Genomic DNA, 14,523 nt, shown 5'->3' with positions numbered 1-14,523 from the left:
CAGTGCATACAGGGCCCTGTCCAGCACACACACCAAGGGGACTCGCTCACACACCATTGCATGGTCCCTGCTCACCATGTTGGTGGCCTGCAGGAAGGGTGCCAGGACTGAGCACACCTGCTGCATGTGCCCCCAGTCCTCCGTGAAGATGATGGACGGGAGGTTGGTGGTGGCATGCCCAGTTGCAGTGAGGGAGGCAACTGTTGCTCGTGCAACGTACTGGCTGACAGCCTGCCTCTGTTCAACCAGATGCTCCAACATTGCCAGGGTGGAGTTCCAGCGAGTTGGAACATCGAGCATGAGCCGGTGCTGTGGCAGGTGCAGCTCCTTCTGCACCTCTTCCAGGCTCGCCACGGCTGCAGGCGAGTGTCGGAAATGACGCACAACCTTCCTTGCCGCCTCAAGGAGTCGGTCCATCCCCTGGTAGGTCCACAGGAACTTTTGGACTACCAGGTTTAGGACGTGCGCCAGGCAGGGGATGTGGGTCAGGTCTCCCTTGTTGATGGCAGCAACAAGGTTTGCCCCATTGTCAGATATCACCTCTCTGACTCTGAGGCCTCTGGGGGTCAGCCAATTCTTCTCCTGCTCTCGGAGTTTGGCCAGGACGTGGTTCGCCGTCAGTTTGGTCTTCCCCAGGCTGACCAATTCCAGCAGCGCCTGGCAGTGGCAGGGCTTCACGCTGCTGTTGAGGTGGGTGGTTTGGGCTGGTGTGCCGGAGGATGGAAGCGGATCAGAGGAACCTGCTGCTGTTCCGCTGACCCTGTATGGTGGCACCACCCACTGCATGGTTGGTGCTGCTGCTCTGACAGTGCCCGATGCTGCTCCCCCCTCCTCACCCCCTTCCACCAAGCTGACCCAATGCGCAGTGAAGGACAGATAGCGGCCTGTCCCTAACCGGCTGCTCCACGAGTCCATGGTGACGTGGACCCGTTGACCCACCGCGTGATCCAGCCCTCTCCCGACATTGGCCATCACAGAGCGGTGAAGTGCAGGGATGGCCGTGCGTGCGAAATAATGTCGGCTGGGGATTGGCCATTTGGGGGCTGCACACATCAGGAGCGCATGCATGTCGCTCCCCTCCTGCACAAGGGAATAAAGCAGGAGTTGGGAGCACATGACCCGTGCCAGCAAGCCGTTCAGCTGACGCACGCGACGGCTGCTGGGAGGCAGAACCCTGACCACCCCCTGGAAGGTGTCGCTGAGCAGGGTCTGGCGACGCATTTTGCTGGCACGGGAATCAGTGGAGGGAGCAGAGGAGGCCACTGAGGACTGGCTGCCAGAACAGGCCTCAGTGTCGGCGGCCGGAGTTGCAGAGGGAGGAGGAGCAGTGCGTTTCTGACGCACTCCTGCTGGTGCTGCTGGAGGAGGTGGAGGAGGGCGGGTGGCTGCTGCCGACGGCTTCGCAGTGGTGGCGGGTCTGCCACTGCCACTGCCAGCTTCCTTCAACTTCACGAACTCCTCATGCTCATGAAAGTGTTTCCCTGCAAGATGGTTGACCAGAGAGGTGGTGCCAAACGCAGAGGGCTCCTTCCCTCTGCTGAGCTGCTTGCGGCACTGGTTGCAGGTGGCATACTTGCACTCCACATATGGCAGAGTGAAAAAATTCCATATTGGGCAGGTGAAGTTGCCCCTTCGGCTGGAAGGTGCTGCTGCCGCTGGTCTCCCTGTGGTGGTTGGGGGGGGTTCTTGGTGCAGCTGGTGGTGGCACTGGCAGAACTCGTCTCCGGATCAGCACGCTGTGTGGCCTGCATACCACGCCCACTTGTGATCCTCCCCATGCCTGCGATGCTGATCCTTCTAGCAAGGCCCACAGACGCATCCTCCTCCTCCTCCTCCTCCTCCTCAGAGCTGATGACATCCCCACTCCCAGGACCTGGCACCCAGTCTCTGTCCTTCACCCTGTCATCATCATCCTCCCCCTCCGCAAACATCTCCTGCTGGGATCCCCCAAACTCCCCTTCTGCATGCATGGGCGGATGGACAGTCACCACTGTCTGACTGTCCAAAGCATCATCCCCCAAAGTGCCCATGAGCATTCCTTCCTCCTCCAATTCTGCCGCAACAGCACTCCATAGCCCCGCTGTGCTTGGGGATAACAAGAAGGTGCTGCTGAGTGACAGGGTGCTGGTGTTGCCCGCTGGGGCTGGAGAACTGCACTCCTCCTCCTCCCCCCCATGCAGTGCTGGGGGGCTGCTGCTGCTCTTGCGAACAGGAGTGGTGGCGGGGGTGGAGGACTCGGTTCCAGAGCTAATGGTGGCCTGCTCATCCACAATCAGTTCCACCACAGCGTCTGCATCCTTCTCCTCAATAGGACGGCTACGACCTGGCGGTGGGAGGGACATCTGCGCCACACGCTGCTGCTGCTGCTGTGTCTCTGCAGCCTGACTCCCAGCTGTTGGGCGGCCAAGGCGTCCACGGCCAGTGGCTAATGGCGGAATAGCCACTGGTGCAGACGCAGAACTGCGCATGGTGGTGGTGGCGCGGCTGCCAAGCCCACGACCTCCTCTCTTGGTGATGCCCTTGCTGCCCTTGCTGCCCCTGCCCAAACCGCGGCTGCCAGTGCCAGACATCGTATATTTTTAATACTATACAAATGAAAAAAAAACGTATATATGTAAAGGCGGGTGGGACAAGTGGGGTACTTTAATGGGGTGGGACTGGTGGTGGTGGGTGTGTGAGGTGACGGACAGGTGTACTCTACAGCAGAGATCGGCGTATCGCTAACGAGAGAGTGTGCACTGCGCACACAAAGATCCTAGCTGACGCTGACTGACGGTGTCCCTATACACAGACTACAGTACAATTCAGCGAATACACAATAGAAGTAATATATAAACAATAGGACGGGTGTAGCACTAACGAGAGGGTGTGGGCAGCGCAGATGTGCACTGCGCACACAAAGACCCTAGCTTACGCTGACTGACGGTGTCCCTATACACAGACTACAGTACAATTCAGCGAATACACAATAGAAGTAATATATAAACAATAGGACGGGTGTAGCACTAATGAGAGGGTGCGGACAGTGCAGATGTGCACTGCGCACACAAAGACCCTAGGTAACGCGGTGATGGACGGTCCCTATACACAGACTAGAGTACAGTACACTACAGTACTACTAACTAAAAAATAGAAGAATCTAGCTAAATAGTAAATAATACAACAGGTGTGACTAGATTACAGAGAGCAGATACAGCAGGACAGGTATAGCAGTAAAGCTGGGCCTTGCTAACTACAAAATAGTACAATAATCTATCTAACACAGAAGTAGTAGTACAGGAGTAGAGTAGGACAGGTGAGAGCACAGGTAACTAGAGACTAGAGCAAAGAGCAGGGCAGGCTGCCTTGCCTAGGTACAGGGCCTAGCTGCTGGCTGCAGCAGCACCAGTGACAGACTGTCTCCCTCCCTAGTCCCTAGTAATCACACAAACTAAACTGCCTAAAATACAATCTATCTACAATACAAAGCAATACAGTTCAATATCAAGTGTTGTAGTGTAAAAACGCTAGGTTTAGAACAATAGAAATGCACTTGCACACAGACAAAACGCACTGGAGCAGTCTCTCAGTACATTCAGTCAGTAAGTCGCAAGCAGGACGAGTGAGGTAAGATGGCGTCCGCTATTTATAGAGGGGGGCTTGGCCAGGCTCCCCCTCTGTGATTGGCTGCAGTCAGAGGACTGGGAGCCCTCTGATTCGCATGTGAGGACTCGAGGTGACGTCTGTTGTGACACTATCCGAGCTCGTGACGCTATCCGAGCTCGGATAGCTAGGATATCTCCGGATAGCTGCTTGCTATCCGAGTGCGTTCGGATAGCACAGCCCGGATAGCTAATACTATTCGAGCTCGGTATTCGAGCTCGAATAGTGAAAAAAGAGCTAGGATATCCGAGTATCTCGGATATCCTAGCTTAGATGAGCACCACTGGGCAGCAGTAAATAAAGTCCAACCCAAATTTATCATTAGATATATTCTTGGTATATGCAGCCTATGCGGCCGGATTTGTACTTTCCAGTGCCCTAGGCCTGCTGTCACCAACCACTCCCCCCCCCCCCCACAACCACCACCACGGCGAGGTGGAGGGGAACGGTACGTTGGTGCCTTAAAGCTTTAAAGTTCTTAAAGGGACAAACATTAAGTTTCTTTCTATACCTTGCATCGAAGAGGGACAAATAGCATGAAGTATCTATGTATATTGGAGTAAATTGCTCTGCAATGTAGTGTTGTGTCTGATCATCCATTCTAGAGTCACTGGCGTATTGCACTGAGACATTAAAGCTAGGTTTCCACCTGTGCGTTTTGTGTCAGATTTTTCTCTCAGAAAATTTGCATTGATTTGGGAACTTATGTAAGTGAATAGGGCTGTTACCATCCAATGCGAATTTTCGTACGCGTTCGTACACGTGAAAAATCTGAGGTTCTGCGTCATTTTTTTTGGACAACGTGTACGATTCGTGTACAATGCTTTGCATAGGCAATGCATAGCAACGCACGCATTAGATCCATGGTTACATAAAGTTGTCAGCAGTCATGATTAAGCTGTTACTAGGCAGATTATGTTATATCTAACTAATGTGAATTTTCACGTACAAAAAATTGCATAAAAACGCGTAGAATTTTACATGCAAATTTTCACCAAGCAGAAAAATCTTACACGATTTTTTGCAGGCGGAAATGTCATGCTACAGTGGAAACGTAGCCTTAAGGACCACTATCACAAAAAAAATGTACAATTTAAAATGTAAGCACGTAGTTGTTAAACATGTAAACACCTATAAGTTGGAAGCATGTTTATTTTAATTTTACCACCAGGGGCGTAGAAACCCTGGTGGTACCGCCGTTGTCCGCGCTCGTGCACGCTGCCGCCCTCTCGCCTGGAGATCAATGAACGGGAAAAAACATTCCCGTTCGTTGATCTCAGCCCCCAGCAATGATCGGCTGCTTCTATGAGAAGTAGCGCGATCATTGTGAAAAAAAAAAAAGTTTCCCAATGTCCTGTAAGCGTAAGTCGCATGAACAAAAAAGTACTGTGGCCATCTTGTGGCCAAATAGTAAAACTACACCCAAAAACATTTTTCATATATAAATACCTAGTTTTACATTATAAATTAACTCATTACTGTAACGATCGGTGTCAGCACACAGAGAGAATCTGATTATTGGTGATCTGCAGTATCACCAAGAATACAGATTTATACCTGATTATTGATGATCTGCAGAATCACCAATAATCCAAGTATAACTAACCTCTGGACACCTGATAAGTGTAAGTGTTTGGTGCAACAGTAATGCCTCTGGATCACCTGAGGAGCAGGCGACTCCAGATAGTATAATGAGTATCTCCTGATAGGCTTGGAGTACACAGAGAGTCAATGTTTCCCTGAACAGCTGGGGATCAGACTCTACTGCAGTCAAAGGACTCCTGAGATTGAGTCCCTGACTGGATTGCAGGGAGGTCCCTCTGAGAGACAGGGAGTCCCTGCAGCTACTGGACACCCCACTGGGTAGAAGGGTCGGTCAGGCTGGGTCGGCAACACACGAGCAGATAAAGTACAGAGACAGAAGGCTGATTCGGTAACCAGGGACAGGCAGGGTTGGCAACAGGTAATCAGATGTGCAAAGGTACCAAATCAGAAAGCAGGAGCAGAGTCAAGGGAGCAATTGGTCATAACAGATATCAAGCAGAGGCCTAGTCTAGAGTGTGAGGTCCGTGGTCTCAACACTCAGGGACTGATCTAAAGCACAACACAGCAATGACACAGTTTCCCTAGTCTTGGGTGTGAGGTCCATGGTCTCGATACCCTGGGACTGGTCTAAAGTATAACACAGTAATAACACAGTTTCCCTAGTCTTGGGTGTGAGGTCCATGGTCTCGATACCCTGGGACTGGTCTAAAGTATAACACAGTAATAACACAGTTTCCCTAGTCTTGGGTGTGAGGTCCGTGGTCTCGACACCCTGGGACTGGTCTAAAGTATAACACAGTAATAACACAGTATCTGGCTAAGTGTGAATTCCCAGGTCCACCTGGTTCTAACACACTGACGGATCTGACTATGGTCTGAGTGCTAACACATAAGCATTCGCAACGGCAGACAACCAGCCACTGAGAGCTGAGAAGTATATATAGCAGAGCGCTTCTCAGCGCCACCCAGTCCCATTCAACCAATCGCCTGCTGCGCTGGGATCAGCTGATCGACCTGATCAGCTGATCCCTCTCCTATTGGCATAAAGGGCCTACCTGCCAGCGCGCGCGCGCGTAGCTCTCCATCTGTGTGCACTACTAGGCTCAGACAAACCAGACGCATGCCGCTGCGGAGAAACCGCCGGTCTGAACGCGGATTCAGCCGCCCTGCTGTCAGTCCGCGCGGCGGTGTCTCCGCAATCCATTACAATTACCTCCCACACTCCTCAATTTTTTATTTTTTTTGTAATAAAAAGAAAAAAGAAAAAAAATTACAATAAAAAAAAACATAAATAGTTACCTTAGGGACTGAACTCTTTAAATATTTATGTCAAGAGGGTATAACACTGTTACTTTATGAACTATGGGCTTGTAATTAGGGATGGACGCAAAACTGAAAAAAATGCACCTTTATTTCCAAATAAAATATTGGCGCCATACATTGTGATAGGGACATAATTTAAACGGTGTAATAACCGGGACAAATGGGCAAATACAATACGTGGGTTTTAATTATGGAGGCATGTATTATTTTAAAACTATAATGGCTGAAAACTGAGAAATAATGAATTTTTCTGTTTTTTTCTTATTCTTCCTGTTAAAATGTATTTACAGTAAAGTAGCTCTTAGCAAAATGTACCACCCAAAGAAAGTCTAATTGGTGGTGGAAAAAACAAGATATAGATCAGTTCATTGTGATAAGTAGTGATAAAGTTATAGACAAATGAATGGAAGGAGCGCTGAAAGGTGAAAATTGCTCTGGTGGTCAAGTGGTTAAAGTAAAATGAGCTAAAATGATTTTCCTCCTATGTTGCTGCCACTTAGAGTAGTTACTAGAAATCTGATGGAACAGAAAGGGTTTTGACTAGTCCATCTCTTCATGGGGGATTCTAAGGATTTCATTTATTCTTTACAAAAGCACTCCCTGTAAAGGATCTATGCAAAAATGCACCCTCACCACCTGTTTATACACTATTCTGGCAGTTAGAATGAGCAACTGCCATTTACTAAGTGCTTTTGATAATAAAGAAATCCCTGAGAATCCTCCATGAGGGGATGGGCTAGTCCAAAACCTGTCAATTCTGTCAGATTCCTACTACCCACTGCAAGTAAAAGCAACATATGAGAAAAGTAAGTTATAGCGCATTTTACTCTGAAAGAAACATACTTATTTGTATGTGTTTACATGTATTTAACATTTTACAATTTATTTATTTTTTGTGACTGTGGTACTTTAAGGAATATTTTACATCGATCTACTTGTTGTTTTGGAGTGATGGATAAATCTGTTATTTTCTGTTAAATTCTGAATGACTTCTAAGATATAACCATCTGTAGGATAAGCCACTAAGATGATGTCAGTTAACTTAAAAAGATTAAGAGAAAGCTTTCATAGGAAAACAAAATAAATACGCTATATCATAGTACTAAAGGTGAAAACAGCCTTCATAGATGATAAATATTATTTATTGTATTTATAAAGCACCAAGATATTATGCAGCGCTGGACAATAAATAGGCTTATAAACAATGATAAATAGGAGTGACAGACAGCACTAGGCAATACAAGAAATCGAGGAAACAAAATACAAGGTACAAAATACCAGATCATGCAATGGAGTGATGGTTGTAGGTCAAATTACTCAAGTCCAAGTCACTTTGTGGGAGCTGCTGGCGCTATATAAATCAATAATATTTATAATAAAAGGGTGCATGGTGATGATGAGGATGCATGATACACAGTGGCGTAGCTCAGGAGCTGTGGGCCCCGATGCAAGTTTTACAATGGGGCCCCCCAAGCACTCTATACATAACAATTGATATGGTGCACCAAAACCTGCCAATGGCAACTACAGTGTCAGGGGTGCAAGAAGGGATGGGGAACAGTTTGTTAGTGATTGCCACTATTCAAAGTATCTATAGAAGTCATTATTATGAGCACAGGACCAAAAGAGAGCTAATAATGCAGTTCAGGGAGGGCCCTTCGGGACCCCTCTGGCCCAAGGGCCCTGATGCGGTCGCAACCTCTGCAACCCCTATTGCTACGCCCCCTGATGATACAGCAAGATACACTATTGGGGGAAAATACTCTGCTAAAGGCTTACAGTCTAAAAGGAGGGGGCATGGACACACAAGGTAGGGGCTGCAAATAGGTACTAACCAGAGAGAGGCATAGTGTGGGGTAGTAGACCATCTTGAAGAGGTGAGTTTTGAGGCTTGTTTGAATCTGTTGATGGAAGGAGTAAGCCTAATGGGTGGTGGAAGGCAGTTCTAGAGTGTGGGAAATGCTGTGCAGATAAGTCCTGCAGTCATGCATGGGAGTGAGAAATGTGTGAGGTGGCCACGTGAAGGTTATTGGATGATCAGAGAGGACAGCTAGGTATACAGTATATCTGTATACAAGTTCAGATATGTAGGTCGAGCAGGTCTTGTGTACAGATTTGTAGGCCAAGCACAGAATCTTGAAACTGATTTTGAAAGGGTTAGGGAGCCATGGAGGTGGAACAATGGGAAGAGTGGATGAGTCTGGCTCCTGAATTCATGATGGATTGTAAGAAAGCAATGCAGCTCATGAGGTGGCCTGACAGAAGGGCATTGTAGTAGTCAAGGTGGGAGATGATTAGTGCTTGAACAAGGAGTTTGGCAGCGTCTGGGTTAAGAAAGGGGCAGATCTTGGAGATGTTGCAGAGGTGAAAGTAGCAGGATATAGTGACATTTTGAATGTGGGAGTGAAGGAAATGGCAGACTCCAGGGTGACACCCAGGTAGCAGGCCTGGGAGGTAGGATGAATGGTTGTATTGTTGATCATGATGTAAATGTCCGGGAGGGGTGGTGCTGCATGGGCCAGGAAAATCAGGAGCTCCACTTTGTCCATGCTTAGCTTTAGTAACCTAGCTGATATCCAAAAGGTAATATTTTAAAGGCATTAGGAGCTCTTGTCCATGGTGGTGAAGGAGAGCTCCAGGCTGCAGTTGTAGATCTGGTTGTCGTCAGCATACAGGTGCTATTTGAAGCCCAGGGAGCAGATGACTTTGTGGAAGGTGGGGGCACATAGTGAGAAGAACAGTAAGAGGCCCTGGGAGACTCCAGCCCAGAGGGGGTGTGGGCTGAGGAGGAGCTGTTGAAGGTAGTCTTGAAGCAGCGATTGGAGAGGTAGGCCAGGCCAAGGCAAGGTCATGGGTGCCAATGGAGTGAAAGGATCAGAGAAGGAGGGGATGGTCAACTGTGTCAAATGCAGAAAACAGATTGAGGGGGAGTAGGATAAAGTATTTTCCTTTGGCTTTGTTGAGAGCTGTTTCAGTTAACTGGACAGGAAGGGAATCCGGATTCTACTAGGGAGTTGGTCCTAAGATACTGGGTTAAATGACAGTGGCAGTCAAGAAGTTTTAAGGCAAAGGGGATTATGGTGATTGGTCAGTGATTTTAGGGTAGTAAGGGGTCGAGTGAGGGTTGCTTCACCAAAGGAAGTACTATGGCTTGCTTGAAGTATGTGAGGAAAGTTCCTGTTGAAAGTGAGAGGTTGAACAGGGAGGTGAGGACTGGGGGAAGTAGTGGTGTAGCAATAGGGGATGCAAAGGTTACAACTGCAACAGGGCCCCTGTACCAGAGGGGCCCCCTTCATCCATCTTATTATCTTTTAATTGGTGCTATGATGGTATATGTGCATTGAATTGTGGTAATAGTCAGCTAACAGTTTCAGATTGCTTGGAGCCCAATGTCAAACTTTCACTGGAGCCCCAAGCTCTTCAGCATTGCCACTGGAGGCCAGGGCGGGAAGGTAGGTGGGGGGGGGGGGTGTTAGATGGAACATTGGGTTGAGAGGGCAGGTAGTTGCTGGTCAAGTTGCCAAGGACGTTGACTTTGTCAGTGGTGGGGGGAGTGAAGGAGATGAGGTGAGGAAAATGGAGTATGAATGCAGGAGGGGAGAGGGTGAGAAGGGTGCAGTGAAGAAGGGGGATTTCATGTGGGTGGAACAAATTTATGCATAGAAATAAGACAAATATGCATACTGAATATAATTAGTGAATATGGAGTATGTTCAACTAACATAAAAAAAAAATTGCTGCGTGCATTTAGTAGTAATTGCACCAGTTAAATTGTGTGCATTGCATGAAAACGTGAAACTCATGCTACGTAGGTAGTGGTACTGCGCCTTGTGAGTGTATCGCGGGTTATGTTAGTAGTGTACACTAATTTTACTGCAGTTACATGAATATATCCCTATTTATGAAAAACAAATGCTTTAACATCATCAGACCTGGAGCTTGTTTAGCTGATAGTCTGGACAGAAAAATGTTGTAATCAACGCAGCAGCAGTTCCATCCACAGAGTATATAACCCTCCCTAAAACCCCCTTCTTCAAGTCATATGAGTAGATGTTTAAAACAGGATTTTTTGAGGCAAAGTTAAATATTTGAACACTTGGATTTTCAAATTATAAAATGCCATATTTAAATCTGTACCTGGAAATGGATTTACATTCTGTTTTTAAAATGTAAATGGGACCAACATATCACAAAGGAATTCCAATCTTAAAAGAAAAATGTAGTAGTTATATTTTAAGTAAATCAATTAAAAGTCATTAGTTACATTACATTTAATGCAGATTTAATGTGTTATCTTTAATTACACCAATGGTTTCATGATTTACTAACATAAGTGCATATGTGCAAAGTTGAGTTATCTATGCACAAAATGTGTCATTATCACATATATGAAAAATCATACAAAAACCTAATTCATCCAGTATTACCAAATTCAGAAATCTGGGCAGAGTTTTTCATAAGGTGTAATTTTAGACCTGCAGGAAGCTGATGTTAATCGTTATGGCACAGTTTGGCAGCACTCTACTGTCTCTTGATTCAGAAGCAATGCTTGACTCATAATTTTCATTGTTTAATTAAAATGTTTAATTAAAAAGAACAACTTGGAGTTCCTTTACATATGTAACTATCCTTGATTCCAGGCATAGGTGTGTCTGCCAAGCAGGATGTAAGTCAGTGAGTTTGTGCCCCAAGCCACTGCTTTCACAGGTTCCTATGCCTTTTTAACATTGGGAGTAGTGATGAACAAATACAGCCATTTTATTTTCACCATAATTTTTGCAAAAATTTCTTTTTTTTTTCACCAAGTGGAGAATGTTTGCAAAAAAATATATGAGCATGAGAAAACACTTTTGCACAAGTAATTTCATCATAGATTTAATGTGGTACATAAGGTTTCCCAGAACTTAGAGACCCATGTAAGATTGTCACTCCATGCTGACTTTGGAGTAGTCTTTGTACCAAACCACAGTAATGTCAATATAGCACAAAGAGTTAGCATTCTGTTAAATGTGGTCCAGGACTGGTGATGTGCATATACAACTCGTGTTCTGGTTGGTTGTATTGTTCTTTTCCACTGTGTAAAGATGGCATTTCTTGCTCCTGACCACTTCCCAGGTCCAGTAAGCCTTAGCTGGTACGGTGTGCATGGCCCACAGAACACCTGCCATGCCAACTTTGGGTCAGTAAAAAAAAGATACAGGATGTTGGGATGGACGCCAATCTCTTTAGAGATGTCATTAATGTAGTCAACGTAGAGTATCTGCAAAGCTTGAGTTCTTCCAGTACCAAACCTACAAAATAAAAAAAAATGAATTAATAATAATAATACTATAAGGTAATGTAACAACTAGTCTTTTGAAAAAAAAAACTAAAACTGTGAACTTTTTCACACCAATGATCTACTTAATGTATGCACCAGGCATTAGCCTAAGCATAAATATGTATCCATCCCCATGCTTGATGTTAATCACAAGAAAAACTTAAAGAGAACCTGTACTGAGTAAAAATATTTAAAATAAACACATGAGGTAACTTCAAATGAACGTTACATAGTTACCTTGCCATTCGTTCCTCTCAGAAGCTCACCATTTTCTTCTGACAATAATCCCATCCAGTTCTGAAAACGGATGTACCAGGTAATGTTCATGTTTCCCTATGGCTCAAGTGGGCGATGTTGCAGTTTAACTGTGTGCTGACCAGAGAGCTGTTATGGGTAATGGCCATTTTCAAAATGGAGGACGGAAAATTCCCTTGATCATAGTGAACAAATAGGACGCGGGACAGGAGAAAGACACAGAGGAGTAGACTACATGGAAGGTAAGTATGACTTGTGTATGCTTATTTTGACTTTTATTTTCAGTACAGGTTTTCTTTAAAGAACACTTAAATTGAGTGGAAAAACAGGATCGCAATGGAGGGGAAAAATCACAACATACAGTGGGTTGCAAAAGTATTTGGCCCCCTTGAAGTTTTCCACATTTTGTCACATTACTGCCACAAACATGCATCAATTTTATTGGAATTCCATGTAAAATACCAATACAAAGTGGTGCACATGTGAGAAGTGGATCGAAAATCATACATCATTCCAAACATTTTTACAAATAAATAACTGCAAAGTGGGGTGTGCGTAATTATTCGGCCCCCTGAGTCAATACTTTGTAGAACCACCTTTTGTTGCAATTTCAGCTGCCAGTCTTTTAGGGTATGTCTCTACCAGCTTTGCACATCTAGAGACTAAAATCCTTGCCCATTCTTCTTTGCAAAACAGCTCCAGCTCAGTCAGATTAGATGGACAGTGTTTGTGAACAGCAGTTTTCAGATCTTGCCACAGATTCTCAATTCGATTTAGATCTGGACTTTGACTGGGTCATTCTAACACATAGATATGTTTTGTTTTAAACCATTCCATTGTTGCCCTGGCTTTATGTTTAGGGTCATTGTCCTGCTGGAAGGGGAACCTCCGCCCCAGTCTTAAGTCTTTTGCAGTCTCCAAGAGGTTTTCTTCCAAGTTTGCCCTGTATTTGGCTCCATCCATCTTCCCATCAACTCTGACCAGCTTCCCTGTCCCTGCTGAAGAGATGCACCCCCTGAGCATGATGCTGCCACCACCATATTTGACAGTGGGGATGGTGTGTTCAGTGTGATGTGCAGTGTTAGTTTCTGCCACACATAGTGTTTTGCATTTTGGCCAAAAAGTTCCATTTTGGTCTCATCTGACCAGAGCACCTTCTTCCACATGGTTGCTGTGTCCCCCACATGGCTTGTGGCAAACTGCAAATGGGACTTCTTATGCTTTCTGTTAACAATGCCTTTCTTCTTGCCACTCTTCCATAAAGGCCAACTTTGTACAGTGCATGACTAATAGTTGTCCTATGGACAGATTCCCCCACCTGAGCTGTAGATCTCAGCAGCTCGTCCAGAGTCACCATGGGCCTCTTGACTGCATTTCTGATCGGCGCTCTCCTTGTTCGGCCTGTGAGTTTAGGTGGATGGCCTTGTCTTGGTAGGTTTACAGTTGTGTGATACTCCTTCCATTTCTGAATGATCGCTTGAACAGTGCTCCGTGGGATGTTCAAGGCTTTGGAAATCTTTTTGTAGCCTAAGCCTGCTTTAAATTTCTCAATAACTTGATCCCTGACCTGTCTTGTGTGTTCTTTGGACTTCACGGTGTTGTTGCTCCCAATATTCTCTTAGACAACCTCTGAGGCCCTCACAGAGCAGCTGTATTTGTACTGACATTAGATTACACACAGGTGCACTCTATTTAGTCATTATCACTCATCAGGCAATGTCTATAGGCAACTGACTGCACTCAGATCAAAGGGGGCCGAATAATTATGCACACACCACTTTGCAGTTATTTATTTGTAAAAAATGTTTGGAATCATGTATGATTTTCGTTCCACTTCTCATGTGTACACCACTTTGTATTGGTCTTTCATATGGAATTCCAATAAAATTGATTCATGTTTGTGGCAGTAATATGACAAAATGTGGAAAACTTCAAGGGGGCCGAATACTTTTGCAACCCACTGTACATAATACCTGTGGTGCGCGATGCATACAGTGAAGCATACAGTACATAGAAGGTATGCTTCATTGCAACTGTTAAAGTAGGTATATACACTCTAGCACAGCATACAAAGAAAACATACAGTAAATTATTGCTGATAAATTCACCCTGTGTCTGTTTATAGAGAACAGCCTGTCTAACCCCCCTCCCCCCTCACCTTCCCCCATCTGCAAGTAATCTGGAAGTGTAAATCAGGGAATTTAACCCTGTCTGTGCTTCCAGGATACCAGGAAGTAAACACTGCATGATCTCTGTAGGAGTTGTGTAAGTTGTAACTAAGAAATGTTTTCCTTTAAGGGTTACTGTGCTTTTGCTCATCGTTTAGAGCTGAGAGGAAGTTCTGAGTTTAGGTTAGCTTTAATGTGCATATTTCGTGGTAACTAATCCATAGCACTGCACTGTTTAGATGCCAATTTGAGCAGTACCATTACAATATA

The 14,523-nt window shown here is 45.6% G+C and overlaps 1 pseudogene; it reads right to left on the bottom strand.

Moving 5' to 3' along the window:
- Positions 1 to 11,070: 11,070 nt before the first annotated feature.
- The window catches only part of LOC137521111 (dimethylaniline monooxygenase [N-oxide-forming] 2-like), a 108,695-nt pseudogene continuing 105,242 nt past the window's right edge, over positions 11,071 to 14,523 (bottom strand).

Source organism: Hyperolius riggenbachi, chromosome 6 (genome assembly GCF_040937935.1).
Source record: "Hyperolius riggenbachi isolate aHypRig1 chromosome 6, aHypRig1.pri, whole genome shotgun sequence".
Classification (NCBI taxonomy): Eukaryota; Metazoa; Chordata; class Amphibia; order Anura; family Hyperoliidae; genus Hyperolius; species Hyperolius riggenbachi.
The sequence above is the reverse complement of the archived record's forward strand: the minus strand, read 5'-3'. Positions and strand labels throughout refer to the sequence as shown.